Source organism: Bos grunniens, chromosome 14 (genome assembly GCF_055505025.1).
Source record: "Bos grunniens cultivar Pamir isolate PY7600 chromosome 14, Bosgru_T2T1.0, whole genome shotgun sequence".
In the NCBI taxonomy this organism is placed as follows: Eukaryota; Metazoa; Chordata; class Mammalia; order Artiodactyla; family Bovidae; genus Bos; species Bos grunniens.
Genome location: NC_141178.1, coordinates 30,382,288 through 30,406,562, shown reverse-complemented (window position 1 = coordinate 30,406,562; position 24,275 = coordinate 30,382,288). Strand labels below are relative to the sequence as shown.

The following is a 24,275-nucleotide window of genomic DNA, read 5'->3' as shown; positions in this document are numbered from 1 at the left end:
TTCTTCCAGTCCAGCATTTCTCATGATGTACTCTGCATATAAGTTAAATAAACAGGGTGACAATATACAGCCTTGACGAACTCCTTTTCCTATTTGGAACCAGTCTGTTGTTCCATGTCCAGTTCTAACTGTTGCTTCCTGACCTGCATACAGATTTCTCAAGAGGCAGATCAAGTGGTCTGGTATTCCTATCTCTTTCAGAATTTTCCACAGTTTATTGTGATCCACACAGTCAAAGGCTTTGGCATAGTCAATAAAGCAGAAATAGATGCTTTTCTGGAACTCTCTTGATTTTTCCATGATCCAGTGGATGTTGGCAATTTGATCTCTGGTTCCTCTGCCTTTTCTAAAACCAGCTTGAACATCAGGAAGTTCACGGTTCACATATTGCTGAAGCCTGGCTTGGGGAATTTTGAGCATTACTTTACTAGCATGTGAGATGAGTGCAATTGTGTGGTAGTTTGAGCATTCTTTGGTGTTGCCTTTCTTTGGGATTGGAATGAAAACGGACCTTTTCCAGTCCTGTGGCCACTGCTGAGTTTTCCAAATTTGCTGGCATATTGAGTGCAGCACTTTGACAGCATCATCTTTCAGGATTTGGAATAGCTCAACTGGAATTATCACCTCCACTAGCTTTGTTCGTAGTGATGCTTTCTACGGCCCACTTGACTTCACATTCCAGGATGTCTGGCTCTAGGTCAGTGATCACAACCATCGTGATTATCTGGGTCATGAAGATCTTTTTTGTACAGTTCTTCTGTTTATTCTTGCCATCTCTTCTCAATATCTTCTATTTCTGTTAGGTCCATACACTTTCTGTCCTTTATCGAGCTCATCTTTGCATGATATGTTCCTTTGGTATCTCTGATTTTCTTGAAGAGATCTCTAGTCTTTCCCATTCTGTTGTTTTCCTCTATTTCTTTGCATTGATTGCTGAAGAAGGCTTTCTTATCTCTTCTTTCTATTCTTTGGAACTCTGCATTCAGATGTTTATATCTTTCCTTTTCTCCTTTGCTTTTTGCTTCTCTTCATTTCACAGCTATTTGTAAGGCCTCCCCAGACAGCCATTTTGCTTTTTTGCATTACAAGATAAAGGAAATAAAAAGGGAAGTAATTATTTTGGATTTAATCTTGCCAAAGAGGAAAATAAAATGATGACATGAAATTTTATGGAAAATGAAGAGAAAGAGTGATTTATTATCTTATAATTTATATCCATACAAAAAGGAAATCCTTTTATAGGCAAAAAAGCATACTAAACTTAGAAAAGCACTTTTCAAAATTTAGTCAGTAATCGTTTATAAACCATGGAAAATTTGCAACATCAGACATGGATAAACCAAAAATTTGATGGAGAAAACTCAAAAGGACACAGAAAACTATAGATCAAAAAGCTAAGTGTTAATCACTGGAATAAATGATTAAATAGGTGTATTTCAGTGACTTAGATGGGAAAGACTAGAGTACCAAAATATATACCATTCACAAAGAATATGCTCACCTAAGATAATCCTATTTATTTTCAACATTTCCAATGTTTCATGGGTCAATTATATCTTAATTAAGTGTACTTTATATATTTGATTGAACAGTCATATGTACAGACAATTTAGAGGTAAGAACAGATCTGACTTCATGTTCTCTTACTCTATGTATAACCTGAGGCAAGCTGAGCCTTGATTTTTAACTCTCAAAAACCAGATAACAGTTGTTAATTCAATAGGTTATTGTGAAGATTCAGTTATTAATCACAACACATAGTAAATCAGACCTAGTAAACTTCCCAACAAATACTGGCGTATTAATACTTGTAAGTTTTAACAGTGTTCCAAAAACATGCATAGCGTTGGAAATCATGCATTGCACTTTGCATTGTATGTTATGTTTCAGATGAACTAACCTTTTTTGTCATTTTAACATTAACTAAATGTAACTGATTTTTATATGAATAAACAGTCACTCATTCCTGAAAATAGCACAGGAGTTGAGTATTTTAAAATTACTTAAGAGAGAATAATTTTTACCATCATTTAAGTTGGATAACAGCATCCATTGATCATAGAAAAAGCAAGAGAATTAAAAAAAAAAAACTACATATTTTTCACTGACTTGCTAAAGCCTTTCACTGTGTGGATCACAACAAACTGGAAATTCTTGAAGAGATGGGAATACCATACCTCACATCCCCCACCGCACCTGTCTCCTGAGAAATCTGTATGCAGGATAAGAAGCAACAGTTAGCACCAGACATGGAAAAACAGACTGGCTAAAAATTGGGAAAGGAGTGTATCAAGGATGCATATTGTCACCTTGCTTATTTAACATAGATGCAGAGTACATGATGTGAGATGCTGGGCTGGATAATTCACAAGCTGGAATCAAGATTGCCAGGAGAAATAACAAGCTCACATATGCAGATGTTACTATTCTAATGACAGAAAGCAAAGAAAAACTAAAGAGCCTCTTGATGAAAGTGAAAGAGGAAAGTGAAAAAGCTGGCTTAAAACTCAACATTCAAAAAACTAAGATCATGTTATTCTATCTCATCACTTCATAGTGAATGGGGGAAAAGTGGAAACAGTGAAGATTTTATTTTCTTGGGCTCCAGAATTACTGAGGATGGTGACTGCAGGCATGAAATTAAAAGATACTTGCTCCTTGGAAGAAAAGCTATGACAAATTAAAAAAACAGACATCACTTTGCACTCAAAGATCCATACAGTCAAAACTATGGTTTTTCTAGTAGTCATGTATGGATGTCAGAATTGGACCACAAAGAAGGCTGAGCTTCAGAGAATTGATATTTTTGATTTGTTGTTCTGGAGAAGACTCTTGAGAGTCCCTTGGACAGCAAGATCAAACCAGTCAATCCTAAAGGAAATCAACCATGAATATTCACTGGAAGGACTGATCCTGAAGCTGAAGCTCCAATACTTTGGCTACCTCATTCAAGAGCCAACTCACTGTAAAAGACCCTGATGCTAGGAAGGATTCAGGGCAGGGAGAGAAGTGGATGGCCAAGGACGAGATGGCAGATAGTATTTCTGATTCAGTGGACATGAGTTTGAGCAAACTCCAGGAGATAATGAAGGACAAAGAAGCCTGGTGTGGTGCTTCTCTGTTGCAAAGAGTTGGACACAACTGAGCAACTGAACAAGAACAAAGTTGGATGTCACTAGACTTTTAGCCATAATACTAAGATATAAAAATCAATTTAAAGTTATTAATACATGCTTTAAGCTCTTAGCCAAAAATCTTGATACATCTTTCTTAAAAATATGATAATACTGGATAATTTCTTATATACTAGAGAGGAAAGGAAAATCCAAATTTTAAAGCTAGGTACTTTTAACTGTAAACAATGATTTAAAAACAAAGGAAAAGCCTGAGTCAACTGTGAGACCTTGTTTATTTTGCACATATAAGCATGAGATAATATTGTGTAATTTGCAAAGTTGTTGGGGGAATTATATTAAATAACTTATTTAAAACATTTAGTCATATGGCTATTACTAAATATTATTTAGTCATAAACTAAGAAGAACTTAATAAATTTTAGTTTCTTTATCAGCTGTTCATGTATCTATTTGTTTTCCCTCATGGTGATCATATACAGTAACTGGCTGACATTCAGATTTAATAAATTAATACCTCAAAAGTCAAAATTAGTGTGTAATGCATGTGCAATAGAGCTAGAAGTTTTTGTTATTCATAAGTATAAATTACTCTTAAGATAAATTTTGTATTTTCTAAGCAAAGTAAAATGTGCATATGATAACTAAGGAAATAATACCAAGATGCTTGCAATTTAACATAATGGAAATCAATGTTCATCTGCTTTACCCTTTTCTAATCTCCTATTCCTCAACTGAGCTTTCTAATAATTTCTGTTTCTAATTGCTCTGGTGGCTCTCTCTATATAACATGAAGCTCTATTGCTTGTTATCCAGCATTAGATAATATCTATTGATTTTCTGATACAAAAGATAAATAGTTATGTCACATCTACAGCCTATCTCTTCAGTGTTTCAGAGTTATGTTATTTTTTATTATTCCAGTAGTTGCCCTTGTCACATGTAAATTTGTTTATGCCTTTATTTGTAATTTCATCAGTGTTTGAGAATTAGCTTGCCAGTTTTTTGTGCTTTACATGCTCAGTCTTACTCTATAGTAGAAATCCTAACTAAAGTATCTGATAATGGAGGCAGGAGATTTTGACTGACTGGTAGACTTTGTTGCAGAGTACATGAGTAGGGGGTTGGCTATTAGACTATGATTCTTAAGTGCCAAAATAAGGAAAGATAGATCAATTGATTGATTGATTAATGTTGATTTAGTCTCACCCTGGAGCAACATAAGTTCATAAAGTCTTGAGCTTCATATTACTCCTTTGCATGTAAGAGACATTAATTTATGTAAGAAAGGTCTTGGTAAATATTTTCTTCACCTGATCTGAACCCTAAGAACTTACAAAGTTTGTCTATCTAGGAAAAGATTTTTATCATGGTTCAGGATTAAGCATACATTTTAAATCTGAAGAAAATATTTTTTAGAGCTTATAGTGGACACCAGGAGATTATATTTGTCAGAATTTAGATCCAAAATGATAGCATCCTGTGGTAAGTCCTCAGGAATGAGAAATCCTGCAGTGTATCTCATGACAGCGTCACATATATTAAATTATGGCAGAACAGGGTATCTGTACCTGCAGTTCACTTAGTGATCCAAAAAAAAACTTGCACTGGGAAAATAATTTTTTCCCTTCTTATTTTTCATTCTTTACTGAAACTCTGAGATGTTTTATCTATAGACATACTGGATTAAAATAGAAATTAAATTATATCATTCTTATCCATGATCTGATTCAATATTAAATAAAAGTATTAAAACACAAATGGTGACAGAATCTGTATTGTCTCTTAGTATTCATTACTTGGTTTATTTCACCTAATTGTATGTCATTTGTTTATGTAAATATATCTCTACCCTGATCTAGAGCACCAGTCATCTCTTGCCGCCCACTTCTCTCCTGACTAGTTTCTCTCATTTCGTTGTTTCTGCATACCATCTCCTTTGAACACAGTAATCTTTAAACCATATGTTAGATTGTCACATAAGTACTCAAAATCCATCCAGTACTTCCTAAATCTGAATAAATGCCAAATATCCTATACTATGAAGCTCTACTTAATCTGCCCATATACACCCTGACCTCTGTAAATATATTCCCTTTTTACTTTACTGTTTGAACCACACTGGCCTCCTGGAGGGTTCTTCAAAACACTCATCACTCTTCTACCTCAGGGCTTTTGCACTTGTTGTCCTTGCTCTTTAAATCTTTTTCTCCAACTCTCTTGCTGACTAGCTATCTCACTTCTTGTAGGTTATGATCACTTGTCTTTTTAATAGAAAAACCATTTCTATTCACTTCCCCCTGCTCTCCAAAGTTCCCAGGATGAAATCAATATATCTAAAATTGAAACAGTATCCTGGATAAAGATATCTCTGATGTATACTTCATTAAATTTGGAATACTGGCTACAGCACAGTACTATAATTTTGTTAGTTGATTTATTGATTGAGGTATAGTTGATATATAACATTAAACTAGTTTCAGGTATACAAAATAATGATTTGATATTTATATGTATTGCCAAATGATCACTGTAGTAAGTCCAGTTAATATCTGTCACCATACATAGTTACAGTTTTGTTTTTTTTTTTCAATGAAGACTTTTAAGATATATTCTCTAAGCAAAGTTTAAATATACAATCAGATCAGATCAGATCAGTCGCTCAGTCGTGTCCGACTCTTTGCGACCCCATGAATCGCAGCATGCCAGGCCTCCCTGTCCATATAGTCACCATGCTCGACATTGCCATGACTTTTTACTCTGTGACTAAACCAACACAATATTCTTGATCTTGTCTAATGCTGTAGCATACAGTGAGCATCCAAATGATACATAATTATAATAATAATACCCTAAGAATAAACATATTTGAACTATTAAAGAATCACTAGCTTGCCACTTATTCTAAAGACAGAGTATCATTCATTCCTTTTTCTCAGGTGCTTAGGTGTATCAATTATACCTAGTTCTGTAGTATTAATAACTATTAGGTATAAAGATATGAATTCAATATTGTCCTTGTCCCTGAAGAGTTTGCAATCTGATGAGATACAGACAGATAAGGTGCATTGCTCAATATATTAATAAAACAGTCTTGTGAGCATTGTGTAGAAGTTACCCCATGGACTGTAACCCACCAGACTCCTCTGTCCATGGGATTTCCCAGGCAAGAATACTGGAGTGGGTTGCCATTTCCTTCTCCAGGGGATCTTCCTGACCCAGGGATTGAACCCACATTGCCTGTGTCTCCTATATTGGCAGGTGGATTCTTTACCACTAGGGCCACTGGGGAAGCCCAAAAATGTAGAAGAAAGAGTAAACAGGGAATATTGGTAGAATTTCAAGCAACTCAATAGGCAAAGTGCCATGGGAAGGAGGACTGTTGGGAATCTTGTGTTGCTCAGAGTTTGAAGTTTTATATAAATATCATTTTATACTTCACCACAACTCTTAGAACTGGGAATACTAAAATTCTTATTTTTATATATTAGAGACCAAGACAAAGAGGTTAAAGTAGTTACTCAGTCATACTTGCCCAGCAGTCTTATTTGGGAGTCCATTTTCTTAATCACTGTCCTGTAGATAGGCTGGGTAATGCAATGACCTTTTTATTGATCTTTTTATAACTCTCAAGACTAAGGCCTGGTTCTTAACCAAAAGTTTAGTTGATTAAATGTTTCATTAAGGAATACATGGCACCAAAAAGAAGTGTGAGATTTTGGATTCCCTACTTACTTCTGTAATCTTCCTCTAGGCTAGGTATGAGAATTAAGAAAACAGTTTTCTTTTACCAATAACTGGTAAAAGTGTTCACTTGAAATGGACTTTTACATTTCATTTGAAATACAACTTTGCACTGAAAGCACATGCCTTAATAAATATAGTCAGTGTTAATTCTTTTGAAAATCTACAGTGTTATTGTTAATGCCTTTGTTTCATTCATGTTAATATAAGTCTTGGATTCTGGAAAAAGAATTAATTCAATTAGCACTGACCTGTAAGACTGATCAAAGTGTATAAACACAACTGTGGTAAACTTAGACATTCAGTAGTCATCTGAAACCATTGTTTGCTCAGCTTCCAACTCTTAATACATATGAAATAATAAACACTTTTGAAAGGAAAGCCCTCTTACTCTGGCAACTGAAGAGAAAGTTTTAAAGGAAAAAAAGAAAAAGTTCATTGTATGATCATAGCTTTCCAACTTTATTTTTTTTAATTTTATTTTATTTTTAAACTTTACATAATTGTATTAGTTTTGCCAAATATCAAAATGAAAAAACTGGAAATAGAACTGCCTTATGATCCAGCAATCCCACTGCTGGGCATACACACTGAGGAAACCAGAAGGGAAAGAGACGTGTACCCCAATGTTCATCGCAGCACTGTTTATAATAGCCAGGACATGGAAGCAACCTAGATGTCCAACTTTAGATTTATATTTCATTAGTAACCTGGTATAACCTACTTTTAATTAAATCATATTGTTTTTGTATGAAGAATTAAATAATTGAATTTTTATTTCATATCTTCTGTTTAAATGGCATGATTTACCTTGGGTTAATTCCTTTTTTCAAATCTCCTTGAGGTTTGCAAAATTTTTTTGAGATGTGGAATGAGTCTAGACCCTGTTCTGTTATAAATGCTTATAGAGATTGTCTAATCTAATATACTAAGCCATTTAGCATTTGATGTCATTTAAGTACATGATATAATTAAAGCATGTAGATGAGAGATTCATAGGACAAAGGCCTAGTGGTAAACTACTTTCAAGTATCATCAAATATCTTCCTTTAGTAAGCTACACATAGGAATTTTGTTTACAGACAAAATGCACAGATTATTTGTCAGAATCATGTGTAATATTTTCTGTATTGAAAAAAAAATTATGGTAATATTGGGATAAAACCAAAGCATGTTTTGTTTTCATAGGATAGGAGGAAATGTATTTGAATGGAAATGGGAAGGGAAGCTGATGTTATTGAGCACCTGCTAGTTTCCAGGCACTCTTACATAATCACTCTATTTGGCCTCCTGCATGTTCCTTTAGAGAATCTTTCAGTTCAGTTCAGTTGCTCAGTCATGTCTAACTCTTTGCAACCCCATGAAGCGCAGCACACCAGGCCTCCCGGTCCATCACCAACTCCTGGAGTCCACCCAATCCCATGTCCATCGAGTCAGTGATGCCATCCAACCATCTCATTCTCTGTTGTCCCATTCTCCTCCTGCCCTCAATCTTTCCCAGCATCAGGGTCTTTTCCAATGAGTCAGCTCTTCACATCAGGTGGCCAAAGTATTGGAGTCTCATCTTCAACATCAGTCCTTCCAATGAACACCCAGGACTGCTCTCCTTTAGGATGGACTGGTTGGATCTCCTTGCAGTCCAAGGGACTCTCAAGAGTCTTCTCCAACACCACAGTTCAAAAGCATCAATTCTTCGGCACTCAGCTTTCTTTATAGTCCAACTCTCACATCCATACATGACCACGGGAAAAACCATAGCCTTGACTAGATAGAGCTTTTTTGGCAAAGTAATGTCTCTGCTTTTTAATATGCTGTTTGGGTTGGTCATAACTTGCCTTCCAAGACATAAGCGTCTTTTAATTTCATAGCTGCAATCACCATCTGCAGTGATTTTGGAGCCCCCAAAAATAAAGTCTGACACTGTTTCCACTGTTTCCCCATCTATTTCCCATGTGATGGGACCGGATGCCATGATCTTAGTTTTCTGAATGTTGAGCATTAAGCCAACTTTTTCACTCTCCACTTTCACTTTCATCAAGAGGCTCTTTAGTTCTTCACTTTCTGCCATAAGTGTGGTGTCATCTGCATATCTGAGGTTATTGATATTTCTCCGAGCAATCTTGATTCCAGCTTGTGCTTCCTCCAGCCCAGCATTTCCCATGATGTACTCTGCATATAAGTTAAATAAGCAGGGTGACAATATACAGCCTTGACATACCCCTTTTCCTATTAGGAACCAGTCTGTTGTTCCATGTCCAGCTCTAACTGTTGCTTCCTGACCTGCATACAGATTTCTCAGGAAGCAGATCAAGTGGTCTGGTATTCCCATGTCTTTCAGAATTTTCCACAGTTTATTTTGACCCACACAGTCAAAGAGAATCTTTAACATTGTAATAAGTAAATCCCTGCTCCTTTGGATTCTGGAGCATACCAAATAGAGTCACTGTTATGACAAGAAATTCAATTGCAAATCAATATCTATAATTCAGAGCACATTTTTTTATGACCGCAGACTTGGATTTCATATCTAAACCATTTTTATTTTACCTGGTTTTGATATCTCAGTCACTACACAACGTATCCAGATAGGTAGTTGCATAGCCTTTTATCATGTTAAGATGCCCTCCTTCACTACATTTAGGACTATATGTATGTGGGGCTTCCCAGATGGCTCAGTGGTAAAGAATTTGCTTGCCAATGCGGGAGACATGGGTCCAATTCCTGGCCAGGAAGAACCCCCAGAGAAGGAATGGAAACCTACTCCAGAATTCTTGCCAGGGAAATCCCATGGACAGAGGAGCCTGGCTGGCTACAGTCCTTGGGGTCGCAAAAGAATCAGACACAACTCAGAAACTAATACCATACACAGTGTATATTTAAGTCAGACTTCAAACATGTCTTCCTAGAATGTATTGCCAGTATCTGCAGAAAAATAAAAAAAAATTATACAGAAAATTGAATCAATCAATTCTCTCCTTATAGATGAGGAAAGAAAAGCATTTAACAATAACTTAGAATTCATGCATATATGCATGCTAAGTAACTTCAGTCATATCTGACTCTTCAATCCTATGGACTGTAGCCCACCAGGATCCTCTGTCCATGGGATTCTCCAGGCAAGAATACTGGAGTGGGTTGCCATGCCCTCCTTCAGGGGATCTTCCTGACCCAGGGATCAATCAAACGCACTTATGTCTCCTGCATTGGCAGTAGGTTCTTTACTTCTAGCACCACCTGTGAAGTCCTTAGAAGTCATGGTGAGATTCAAATTGTATTAATGTAATGGGACAGAGTGGACATGGCTGAGCGACTAACACACACACTAGGACACTAGATCTAAAGATAGCCAGTTCTTTACTTCTATTGCGGAACAGGAATCCTACTAACAAAGTTCATTGCACAAAACCTGGAAGAGAAAGAAAGCAATTTTATTATTGAATACGCATATCTGGAGTACAATGCTTGTTGCAGGCAGTCTGTGAAAGACACCATAAAGACCAGACAGAATCTCACACAAATGTATACAGTTAAAAAAAGAACAAGTAACACTTCTTTTGTCTCATTCAGAGGGAAATTGGTATGCTTTTTCTCATGCATACCTTGTGAGTAATCTTGTAAGAACCCTGAGTTAATTTCAGAAGTATGTTTTTTACAGTTTCAAAGGTCAAATAGCTGGAAGCTCTAACTGTAAAATCAAAAGGTTTATCTACTGTGTTTTCAAGGAAACCCTCTAAGAGAGAGGCAAAGGGGATTGCTGCCTCCCTGCCCTTTGTCAAACACAGAAAATTTCATTTCATATGTATACTTTAACCAGTGAGCCATTCACTCCTATATTCCTGAGGGAGATGTATACATAAAAGACAACAAAATAGAGTTACCTGAGCAACAGGGAATATGATTCCTAACCCCAAAACACATCAACTCAACTTGAGTTGATATTGAGTTGATATTGAGTTGATATTGAGCCACATGGGAGAATTACTGAGTAAATCTGAACCATATTTAGGCTATGGTTTAAATAACTTCAAGAATATGTCAACCTTAGGGCTTCACTGATAGCTCAGTTGGTAAAGAATCCACCTGCAATGCAGGAGACCCCGGTTTGATCCCTAGGTCAGGAAGATTCGCTGGAGAAGGAATAGACTGCCCAGTATTCTGGCCTGGAGAATTCCATGGACTATATAGTCCATGGGGTCACAAAGAGTCAGACACGACTAAGGGAGTTTCACTTACATCAACCTTAAGAGGAGGTCTTTCTCCCAAAATTTCAAACCTGAATTTTAGGACCTTTCTGATGCTGGAAAGAATTAATTGATCCTCCTAGGAAAGGAAGCAAAAGAGCAGGAAAGAAAGGGTACTGCAATGCAACTAATATTTTTCAGATCTTCTTAGGTCAAAGCAACAATCTCTGAATCAGTCTTCCTTAAGGAAACAAGTAAACAGAAAATGACAAGGACAGGTGATTTGGGAGGAATCTAATTAGAATAGAATTCCCTTCTATGTGTATGTGTATATTCTGATGAAGCCTATGGACCTTAGAATCATCTTTCATTTTTTTAATTTAATTTTTTTTAATTTTCTATTGGGGTATAGCCAATTAACAATAATATGATAGTTTCAGGTGAGTGGTGAAGGGACTAACCATACATACACATGTATCCATTCTCCCCCAAACTCTCCTTCCCTACAGGCTGCCACATAACATTGAGGAGAGTTCCCTGTGCTATACAATAGGTCCTTATTGGTTATTCATTTTAAATGTATTAGTGTGGTACATGGCCATCCCAAATTCCCTCACTATCCCTTTCCCTATGCTTACCCCTGGCAACCATAAGTTCATTCTGTAAGCCTGTAAGTCTCTTTCTGTTTTGTAAGTAAGTTAGTTCATTTATATAATTTCTTTTTAAATTCAACATATAAGGGGTGCCATGCGATATTTCTCCTTCTCTATCTGATTTACTTTACTCAGTATGACAATCTCTAGGTCTATGTTGCTGCAAATGGCATTATTTCATTCTTTTTAATGACTAAATGATATACCATTGTCTATATGTACCACATCTTCTTTATCCATTCTTCTGTTGATGAACATTAAGTTGCTTCCATGTCTTGGCTATCGTAAACAGTGCTTTAATGAACATTGGGGTGCAGATTATGTTTTTCTCTGAATATATGCCCACAAGTGGGATTATAGGGTGGTCATATGACAGCTCTATTTTTAAAGGAACCTCCATTGTATTCTCCATAGTGACTGTACCAATTTGCGTTCCCACCAGCAGTGTAGGAGGGTTCCCTTCTCTCTACACCCTCTCCAGCATTTGTTGTTTGTAAATTTTTTGATGATAGACATTTTGGCTGGTGATATCTCATCATCTTTTTAAACACACAAAGTAAAATAACTCACATAGGCTTGGAAGAGAAACCAATAATATTGAAATATTATTTCAATAATAATATAATAACTATATCCATATAGTTATCAAAGTACTGTAATAAAAAAAATACTTTTATGTAGTAATATATATACTTAATTAATGCCTTAACTTGGAAGTTACAGTTTCAATTAATTTTTAGTAGTGATAAGAATAAACAATATTTTGAGGTATCTGCAACAATTTTAGGTAATATAAAATATATCTGATTTTTTTTGTCAACAAAGTCCCAGTTACTTCTGTTGCTAACATACTTTGTTTCTTACATTCAAAAGTAAAGGAAATGCTAAAATTTAGTTATAAAACATTAGCTAGAATCTAATGAAAATATAGACATTTTATCCCATCTAATTTATGAAACAAGGTAAAGAAACCCCTGAATTACAAGAAAAAAAAAAAAGGAATATCGGCCAATTCCTACTCCCTTTCACTAGTAATGTTGGCTCTTGTTTCCCTCCAGATTTCTAAAGGATAAAGAATCCAGAGAAATCGAGGATATCACCCACACTATCAATAGCTGAGCACAGGAAAGTCTCCCAAACCTTGAGCAGACAGCTGAATGGAAGATGTAGGTCCCTGTTCCTTTGGGATGGAGAACTTTACTCTTTATCCTTAGGGAAAATTAAGAGGAGAGGAAAATGAAAGCAAATAACTGTGGAGGGCAAAATGACTGGGCAGGACCGCTAAAAGGCATCCCTGTGTCTCTCAAGTGAAGAGTAGCAGAAACACCAGAGAAGTTTCTCCTGCCTTTTTCAAAGCTTTGTATTCCTTCTGGGGTTGAGGAGGTTAGTCTATCTTCCTAAGGCATTCATGAAAGCCTCATTATAGCACTTCCAGGAGATTCTGGAGTAGGTCAGGAGAGTTTCTTAATTCATTTCATTTTAGACCACATCATATGCCAGATGGAGCAGACATTTTGTGTTCCAATTCCAGTTTGAATTTTCCCCTCTTCCAGGCCTACTCAAGTCAGTAAATAATTAAGCTGGAAATCAAAACTACACCTCTCTGATACTTAAACTTTGGGTTGCATTTATTGTGATACCCTAAGCAAAGAGTTTTGAAAAATCTCTGAGTTTTGCATTCTATGCATTTAGTCAACAGCAAGATATTAATATAATGTATATTTTATTTTTCCTAACATTCACTGCATACATTTATTAGAAGCCCACTATATACACAGACTATGCCAGGCTCCAGAGGTAGAAACAGTGTGCAAAAAATACATAGAAACTTTAACTTAAGAGGTCATGGAGTCAAGAGACAGAAATAGGTATTTTACAAATAAATATATAATTACAAGTTGTTATGAATGTCATGAAATTAATTGATGAAAAACTGCATGATGGGGCTTCTAAACTAATCTGGAAAACAGGAACAAAACTTTCTTGAGAAAGCAACGTTTGTGAGATGATCAAATAGGAGTTAATAAATTGCTACAGGGTTGGTTTGTTTTTTTTTTTCTCTCTCTCTCTAAACTTACGTATCTTAGGCTGATATGTTAGCTATTTTAACTAATATTTTAATAATAAAAGGGATTATAATTGGTAAAAATTGAGAGGGAAGTATGAAACCAAGCAACGACAAGAGATTTAAGTTTTTTAAATGCACCAATAACTCCATTAAAATCATTTTAAGAGCTTGCCTTCCTGTACATAGTTTCCTACAAAATCATTGATTAATGATGTCTAGGGTCTTGGGAGTGGAGCAAATGAGGAGTGACTGCTGATAAGCATAGGAATTCTTTTGGGGTGACAAAAATATTATGAAATTAGTTAGTGGGGTTGGTGACATAACTTTGGGAATATACTAAGTTCAGTTCAGTTCAGTCGCTCAGTCGTGTCCAACTCTTTGCGACCCCATGAATCGCAGCATGCCAGGCCTCCCTGTCCATCACCAACTCCCAGAGTTTACCTAAACTCATCTCCATTGAATCTGTTATGCCATCCAACCATCTCATCCTCTGTCATCCCCTTCTCCTCCCGCTTTCAATCTTTCCCAGCTTCAGGGTCTTTTCAAGGAATCAGTTCTCGTATCGGGTGGCCAAAGTATTGGAGTTTCAGCTTCAACATCAGTCCTTCCAATGAACACTAAGGACTGATATCCTTTAGAATGGACTGGTTGGATCTCTTTGCAGTCCAAGGAACTCTCAAAAGTCTTCTCCAATCCCAGCGTTCAAAAGTATCCATTCTTTGGTGCTCAGCTTTCTTGATACTCTAATTCTCATATCCATAGGTGACTACTGGAAAAACCATAGCCTTGACTAGACAGACATTGATTTGGAAAAGTAATGTCTCTGATTTTTAATATGCTGTCTAGGTTGGTCATAACTTTCCTTCCAAGAAGTGAAGGTCTTTTAATTTCACAGCTGCAGTCACCATCTGCCGTGATCTTGGAGCCCAGAAAAATAAAGTCAGCCACTGTTTCCACTGTTTGCCCATCTATTTGCCATGAAATGATGGGACCAGAGGCCATGATCTTAATTTTCTGAATATTGAGCATTAAGCCAACTTTTTCACTCTCCTCTTTCACTTTCATCAAGAGGCTCATTAGTTCTTCTTCACTTTCTGCCATAAAGGAGATGTCATCTGCATATCTGAGGTTATTGATATTTCTCCTGGCAATCTTGAATCCAGATTGTGCTTCATCCAGCCCAGTGATCTCATGATGTATTCTGCATATAAATTAATTAAACAGGGTGACAATATACAGCCTTGAGGTACTCCTTTTCCTATTAGGAACCAGTCTGTTGCTCTACGTCCAGTTCTAACTGTTGCTTCCTGACCTGCATACAGATTTCTCAAGAGGAAGGTCAGGTGGTCTGGTATTCCCATCTCTTTCAGAATTTTCCACATTTTGTTGTGATCTACATAGTCAAAGGCTTTGGCACAGTCAGTTAAGCAGAAATAGATGTTTGTCTGGAACTCTCTTGCTATTTTGATGATCCAGCAGATGTTGGCAATTTAATCTCTGGTTCCTCTGCCTTTTCTTTTTTTTTTTTCTTATTTATTTATTTAAAACCAGCTTGAACATCTGGAAGTTCACATTCACATATTGCTGAAGCCTGGCTTGGATTTATGTGGTAGTTTGAGCATTCCTTGGCATTGTCTTTCTTTGAGATTGGAATGAAAACTGACCTTTTCCAGTCCTGTAGCCACTGCTGAGTTTTCCAAATTTGCTGGCCTATTGAAGGCAGCACTTTCACAGCATCATCTTTCAGGATTTGAAATAGCTCAGCTGTAATTCCAGCACCTCCAATAGCTTTGTTCGTAGTGATGCCTCATAAGGCCCACTTGACTTCACATTCTAGGATGTCTGGCTCTAGGTGAGTGATCACACCATCCTAACCATCTGGGTCATGAAAATCTTTTTTGTACATTTCTTCTGTGTAGTCTTGCCACCTCTTCTTAATATCTTCTGCTTCTACTAGTTTCATACCATTTCTGTCCTTTATTGTGCCCATCTTTGCATGAAATGTTCTCTTGGTATCTCTAATTTTCTTGGAGAGATCTCTAGTCTTTCCCATTCTATTGTTTTCCTCTATTTCTTGGCACTGATCACTGAGGAAGGCTTTCTTATCTCTCCTTGCTATTCTTTGGAACTCTGTATTCAAATGGGTGTACCTTTCCTTTTCTCCTTTGTTTTTCTTTTCTCTTCTTTTCACAGCTGTTTGTAAGGCCTCCTCAAAGAGCTATTTTGCATTTTTGCATTTCTTTTTCTTGTGGATGGTCTTGATCCCTGTCTTCTATACAATGTCACGAACCTCCATCCATAGTTCATCAGGCACTCTGTCTATCAGATCTAGTCCCTTTAATCTATTTCCCACTTCCACTGTATAATCATAAGGGATTTTATTTAGATCATACCTGAATGGTCTAATGCTTTTCCACACTTTCTTCAATTTAAGTCTGAATTTGGCAATAAGGAGTTCATGATCTGAGCCACAGTCAGCTCCTGGTCTTGTTTTTGCTGACTGTATAGAGATTCTCCATCTTTGGCTGAAAGAATATAATCAATCTGATTTTGGTGTTGACCATCTGGTGATGTCCATGTGTAGAGTTTTCTCCTGTGTTTTTGGAGGAGGGTGTTTTCTATTATCAGTGCTTTCTCTTGGCAAAACTCTATTAGCCTTTACCCTGCTTCATTCTGTACTCAAATGCCAAATTTTCATGTTACTCCAAGTGTTTCTTGACTTCCTACTTTTGCATTCCAGTCACCTATAATGAAAAGGGCATTGTTTTGCAGTGTTAGTTCTAAAAGGTCTTGTAGGTCTTCATAGAACCGTTCCACTTCAGCTTCTTCAGCATTACTGGTCAGGGAATAAGACTTGGATTACTGTGATATTGAATGGTTTGCCTTGGACACAAACAGAGATCATTCTGTCATTTTTGAGATTGCATCCAAGTACTACATTTCAAACTCATTTATTGACTCTGATGGCTACTCCATTTCTTCTAAGGGATTCTTGCCCACAGTAGTAGATATGATGGTCATCCGAGTTAAATTCATCCATTCCAGTGCATTTTAGTTCACTGATTTCTAAAATGTCAGTGTTCACTCTTGCCATCTCCTGTTTGACCACTTCCAATTTTCCTTGATTCGTGGACCTAACATTCAAGGTTCCTATGCGGTATTGCTCTGTGACATTCAAGTGGGCTATATCAGGGTCCACTAGAAGTGGACCCTACTTTTATAAGTACAGCAATTCTTTCGACCTGAAGGGGTTACAGGCCACATATAGTAAATCATTGATTTAATGTATACCATATTGCTCTTTTTTGACCTGTAAGGTTCATCGCTTTTGAAAGTACCTAAACTTGCTCTCTGAGAAAATTTTATATATTATATAGTAATTTTCAATATAGAGTATATTTGATGATAAATTATGCATTACACAATGAAAATACAGAATTGAAATTGTGAGTAGTTTAAGGCTGTGTTGGGTATAATATAAAGTGTCTAAGATATATGCACACATAAGTACCTCTTCCATGTAAATGATTTGAGAGCCTTCTATCTCTCTCAGTGGAAGGTACCTTGATTTTCCTTGTTATTCAGTAAGGCAATGGCACCCCCACTCCAGTACTCTTGCCTGGAAAATCCCGTAGACGGAGGAGCCTGGTAGGCTGCAGTCCATGGGGTCGCGACAAGTCGGACATGACTGAGTGACTTCACTTTCACTTTTCACTTTCATGCATTGGAGAAGGAAATGGCAACCCACTCCAGTGTTCTTGCCTGGAGAATCTCAGGGACGGGAAGCCTGGTTGGCTGCCGTCTATGGGGTTGCACAGAGTCGGACACGACTGAAGTGACTTAGCAGTAGCAGCAGCAGTCCTCTTCCAACGCATACACTTGGTCAAACCATCAGTGGGAAGTCCTTTTTATTGCTCTAGAATCCTCAAAATGTAGTTTTGATCTTCCACAGATTTCCCTAGAAATACCATATCTGTTTATTGCATCACTGCTTCATAGTTCACAGTATAGTTACAGCATGAACATATTTTACTTGTACAAATTAAATCATACACATTTATCCAAAAGAAGATTAAAAAAGCAAACAGGAAAAGAAGGAAAAAGAAAAATAATACAATATTGAATTGTGTGGGTGACCGCCACCTCAGTGAGGGTAAGTTACACACAGATAAACTGGTAGCAAAGATTTGCTGCTGTGAAATGAATGGTAGATATGTTTACCATTCCTTCAGTGAAACTCAATATCCATGTGGCTATCAGATTGTAAAAATCTTATCCTTTCATATATTTCCAATGTTTAAAGATACATATCCTACCCATATAGTGTCTCTAAATGTGAAGCAATACTGATTCCTGGTAATCAGGGAAACAGCAAATAAGTCAATCCCAGAGAAAGGAAAAAAAAAGGCTTACATGGATTTACTGAAAGGATGCATCTTCCCCCCCCCCACTTTAAACAAGATGTTTATTTAAACGACAAGACACTTGACTTGAAGGGAAAACTATCTAGGATTCATTTCTTTTAACAGAAATTTCTCCCTACTTAGGGCTTCCCACATGGAGCAGTGGTAAAGAATCTGCCTGCCAGTGCAGAAGATGCAAGAGACTCAGGTTCCATCCCTGCATCCAGCAAATCCCCTGGAGAAGGCAATGGCAACCTCTCCAGTATTCTTGCCTGGGAAATTTCATGGACATAGGAGCCTGGTGGGCTACAGTCCATGGTGTGACAAACAGTCGAATGTGACTGAGCACACACTCACTCACACACACACATACACACATCCCTACATAAAGACAGACTGTCCTACATGTAACAGCTATGTACAAAAATGTTATAAAATTTCCCTTGGTTTACAATGATAAATGAAAAACTTTAAAATTCTCCAGTCAAACAAGGTATGCAAGGATTTTTATGATGCTCTTAAAAGGAAAAAAAAAAATAACAGAGCAAAATAACTGGAATAAAAAAATAATAACTGAATTAGCTTCAGTAGTACCTTCAAGTCAGTATTATATTTGCTGTCAGTCATGAGTCCTTCCTTGGGCTTTCTTATCATCCGCCATGGTGAACACTGGAGTCTCCTTAACTGCTGTTTCACAAAAGAGGTACCAGGTATGCCCTGTACGAACACACAAGCAGCACCAGGAACGGCAGAAGCAGGACAGGGTATACCTTGAATGTCTTGGATTTAAGTCAATTTCTGGGGTAATTTCAACCAAATGAAATGTCTGTGTTGTGCTGATATGGAACACCATTTTAGAAGAGCATGGTCTGGGCAAGCATAGTTCATTTAATCACCTACTAGACTTTTATGGAGAACCTACTGTGTTTCAGATATGTTCTAGAAAGAGAAAAGGAAAATTCTAAGACTTTTGTGTTTAAAAAATCACTAGCTGTGGTAGGAACTTGTGGGGATGAGTGGAACTTGGAGTCTGTTGAAAGAGCCCAAATGGAAACTTTTGGGAGTCTGGTTTACAGTAGTTACAGTGGCAGAGAGGAGAGGAGAGGCTGATAAGCTACAGGAAGATATAAGCAAGTCAGGGAGAAAGTGTCAAGAATAATGGCATTTTGCCTGAAAAAGGATATATATGTATACATACATGTATATGTCACTTTGTTGTACATCTGAAACTAACACAACACTTTAACTATACCTCAGTGAAAGTGGTTAAAAAGAGAATAATGGCATTTTATGATACAGTAGGTCATTTCACATTTTTAGTATTTAAATTTTTTCACTCTATATGTATATATAAAACAATTCTTTAGTGCTATGAAATCATAACTAATTACAGCAAATAATATAAATGTTAGAATTATTTTCAAAATAATAGCACATTTTAGAATTAGCATTTTGTAAAGTATATCCTGAGGAACATTGGTCCTGTGAAATGAAAAAGGGTCTCCATGATCAAATAAGTTTGTAAGAAGGAGTATGACATTCCCCAAACTTTACTAAAGTCTCAGTTAAGTCTCATAGCATAAAACCATGTTCATTTTACTTAATCACAGAATATCTCTTCTCATAATACATGTGTTCTACAAAAATGCTATTAATATAGATTTAAGGGTAGTCATATGTATCATATAAGTTATAATCAGCAACAGGTGAGTTCTTATGCAGTGCATCACAATGGATATCTGCTGTTTAAAAACACAGCCAGTTTGACAAAAGGCCGACAAGTATGAGTCAAATGGCAAAAATAAGAATAGAATAAAAGGTCCTGCCTTGCTTTTATTCTACTGATTGTTTAATAGAGCCAGAGAGTTAAAAGCTGACCTTTTCTGAACTAGCCAATAAAATGAAATTAAAACAGGAAGAGAGACATGAATACAGAAAGCATCTAGGAATCAACTTTAGAAGAATTAGTAAAGTTGGCCTGACTTAGTCATGCTTTCATTTGGATTTATATAAACATACAACAGATTACATCTTTACCTCACAGCATAGTGAATTTTCCTGCATAAGTTTCCTGCAGCATAACTTACTGCATAAAATAGTATCAGTCATCACAGTATTCAACATAACTGACTATAAAATAGGCCATACTGTAAGTAATGACCAGAAAAAATATAAAATTATTGCCTCCAGTACAAATAACAAAATCTAACATAATACTAGGTACCATAAAGAGCTGTGATTATACAGCAACCCTGTATATATTCATTATATACATGAATGTATACATTTATACATTTAATGTATACATAAGTGTATGCATTATATACATATATAAAACAAATCGTATTTTCATATTTTATAAATGAGATTTTTAACAAGAGCTGCCACCAAATGTTTGTTATACAAAATAAAATAACAAAAACCACATTGAGGCTATCAGATGTATGGTAATGTGGAATAGCAGAATGTTCATGCTGCTGCTGCTAAGTCGCTTCAGTCATGTCTGACTCTGTGCGACCCCAGAGATGACAGCCCACCAGGCTCCCCCGTCCCTGGGATTCTCCAGGCAAGAACACTGGAGTGGGTTGCCATTTCCTTCTCCAATGCATGAAAGTGAAAAGTGAAAGTGAAGTCGTTCAGTCGTGTCCGACTTTAGCGACCCCATGGACTGCAGCCCACCAGGCTCCTCCGTCCATGGGATTTTCCAGGCAAGAGTACTGGAGTGGGGTGCCATTGACTAAGTCAAAAAGCAGAACTTAACTTAGAAGCTCTTATTTCTATTCATTCTTTCCAAATGTAAAAATAAGAACATTTGCCATATTCTTTCAAAGTATTGTCATTTTGGAGCACTTTAAAATCAGGAAGAAAATTAACATAAAGCATGCTGCTTATTCTTGAATGATTTTCTCATCAGTAATATTATTAGTTGAATAAAGTTATCAGTGCCAAAATAAGAATACACCTGACTACTCTAATCTCAAACAATAATGAGTGATGAGAGCAATACGTCTTTGGTTATTATCATCACTGTCAATTTGTTGTTGTTCTGGGGAATTCTAATTTTAATATGTATAATTCTTACTATTTATTACCATTTTATAGAACATTAAAAGGAAAAAAGGTAAAATATTCATTAGCCACCCAACTCAGTACAACTTACTGTTTGTTTTGTGTGTGTGTGTGTGTTTTGAATATATTGTTGTATTTTTAAACTTTGGTAGGAAAAGGCAATGGCACCCCACTCCAGTACTCTTGCCTGGAAAATCCCATGGCTGGAGGAGCCTGGTGGGCTACAGTCCATGGGGTCCTGAAGAGTCAGACACGACTGAGCGACTTCACTTTCCCTTTTCACTTTCATGCATTGGAGAAGGAAATGGCAACCCACTCCAGTGTTCTTGCCTGGAGAATCCCAGGGATGGGGGAGCCTGGTGGGCTGCCGTCTATGGAGTCACACAGAGTCGGACACGACTGACGCGACTTAGCAGCAGCAGCAGGAAACCCATCAAAAGCTTTGGCTTTTTCAAACTCATGACTCTTTTCAAGCCACCTAACATCACTGCATTCAGTTCTTTAAAAGGAAAATCAGGCATTAATTCCAGTAAATTCCCAGCATAAAACCTGTGTATTTTCATTTTTCTTTAGCACTTTTCTCAAGTGACAGAGGACTGTCACTAATGCTTTCTAAAGTTAATCAGTCAGTTTTAGTTTTTTATTTTATATTAGCTCAGCTGGTAAAGAATTTGCCTACAATGCAAGAGACCCTGGTTCTATTCCTGGGTCAGGAAGATCCCCTGGAGAAGGGATAGGCTACCCAATCCAGTATTCATGGGCTTCCCTGGTGGCTCAGCTAGTAAAGAATCCAGCTTCAATGCTGGAGTCCTGGATTTGAACCCTGGGTTGGGAAGATCCCCTGAAGGAGGGCATGACAACCCACTCCAGTATTCTTGTTGTGAGAATCCCCACAGACAGAGGAGCCTGGTGGGCTATAGCCCATGGGGTTGCAAAGAATCAGACATGACTGAGTGAATCAGCACAGCACAAGCCTCTTAAGTCAGTGTTCCAGATTTTCCCATTTTAATGACTCTATTTCCCCTTTAAAAAAAATCAATAACAAAAATTCATTCAGCCTGCATCTTCCACCAGCTATTTCAAAGTTCTCCTTCTGTTCATTGTTAAGATTCTGATTATTTTTGTATCTCCTTATAAACTGCTATTCTTCATCCAACTACAGTCTAGCTACCCATCTCTACTCTAGTTTAAGGGTTAGCAACTTTCTCTGCACAGAGCCAGGTAATATTTTGGGCTTTGCTGGCCACATATATCTCTGTAGCATATTCTGATTTAATTTTTCTTTTGTTCCTTAACTCTTTAAAAATGTGAAACTTCTTTTGGTACAGACTGCTGCATTTGATTTCCTGGTTATAATTTGCAAAAAGCTACTCTTGTTAAAACTACTGTACCTATAATACCAAAAACTTCCTTTCTAATGTTTGAAGGGCATCTTCCCTACATAAATTCGAGGCAAATTAAGTGATAAGCAGAAGGAAGTCAAGTCACCAGCTTTAATTTTTTTCTTTTTATTTTTTAGATTATGAAAGGATGGTAACACATTTACAGAAGACTTTGAAAATACAGAAAAAGTTACATGTTTTACTGTATATTATGATTATTCTTTAAGTAGAATCTTTTGATTTTCAGTTGGAGTTTCAATTTCAAATGTTAGTAGAATGAATAAACAGAAAGTTGAAGGATATAGTAGATGTGAAAAGCACTCTGAACCCAGTATTAATATTGGTAGAAGCTGAGGAACAGTAACAGTGGGCTTCTTAAGCAGCTACAGGTGTCTCCCAACAACCACAGCCACCTCCTCAATAGATTAATCCTTAAACAGGTTGAAGAGGAGACCAACAATACAGTTTCTGTCCTGGGCTCACCAATCAAGAAGCTCCTGCATCTCCAGGGCATAAGGGGTAGTGCCAGCAGGCTGGCATGCCTGGGCAGCATTCCTCCTGGAGGAAACCAGAGCCTGGGGAAGCAGTTTCCTGCTGCATAATTCTCCAGACCTCCAAACCCCCTCAGACTCTTTTTTCATTTATTACCACTTTGCAACACAACATTTTCTTTTTCCCTTTAGTCAAAAACTTTATTTTTTGAACATTTGCAACTATTATTCTATATATAAATGTTAATTTCTTACAAAACTCTGTATTCCATATTGCTAGGTCACTTCACTCCATTTTATGCCACGTTTCCTTCAAGACCTATTTTCCCAAATCACAATCTGCCTGATTATGTGTTGTTGTTCAGTGGCTAAGTAGTATCTGATTCTGCGATGTCATAGATTGTAGTCCTCCAGTCTCAGCTGTCCTTGAGATTTCCCAGGCAAGAATACTGGAGTGAGTTGCCATTTTCATCTCCAAACATTTTTTGAACACTTTCTTTTATTTTAACTTTCTTCCTTCTTGGTTCCCAATAGACTAAATTCTTTGTCTCACCCTCTAGCTTCCCAGGTGGCTCAGTGGTAAAGAATCCGCTGCCAATGCAGGAGAAGCAAGAAACTCAGGTCTATCCCTGGACTGGGAAAATCCCCTGGAGTAGGAAATGGCAACCCACTCCAGTATTCTTGCCTGGAAAATCCAACGGACAAAGGCTCCTAACAACTATAGTCCATGGGGTCACAAAAAGTCGGATGCAACTGGTTACACGCGGCCACCCCCTAATCCTACCTTGGCATTCTCCAGGCTTCCTCTTTGGCCATCTTTCTCATTCTACATAATTCCTGGAAGATCCCATTCATATAAATAATATCAACTATCACATTTTGCTTTGATAACTATAACCCCTTTAGTAGCCCATATCTTTCTCTGTGTTCCAGAACTATAAATCCAAAACATCCTCTTATCTTGTGAACAACAGAACCACTATCTACAAATTTTCCAGAAATCAGTTTCACCCTCATCTTTTTTAAGGAACACAGCACATTTGGGGCTGAGGTAGCAAAAATGCACCATCTCTATGCACCCATCAGCAACTCCTAATTTAAATGTAAATCATAAGCAGATAAGAGATTGATGAGAGAATATTTTACTTAG

General features: G+C 37.0%; 1 protein-coding gene across 3 annotated transcripts in view; it reads left to right on the top strand.

The window, feature by feature from the left end:
- The window catches only part of CSMD3 (CUB and Sushi multiple domains 3), a 1,478,779-nt gene that overhangs the window by 1,156,892 nt on the left and 297,612 nt on the right, over positions 1-24,275 (top strand). The gene's annotated exons all lie outside the window — the stretch shown is intronic.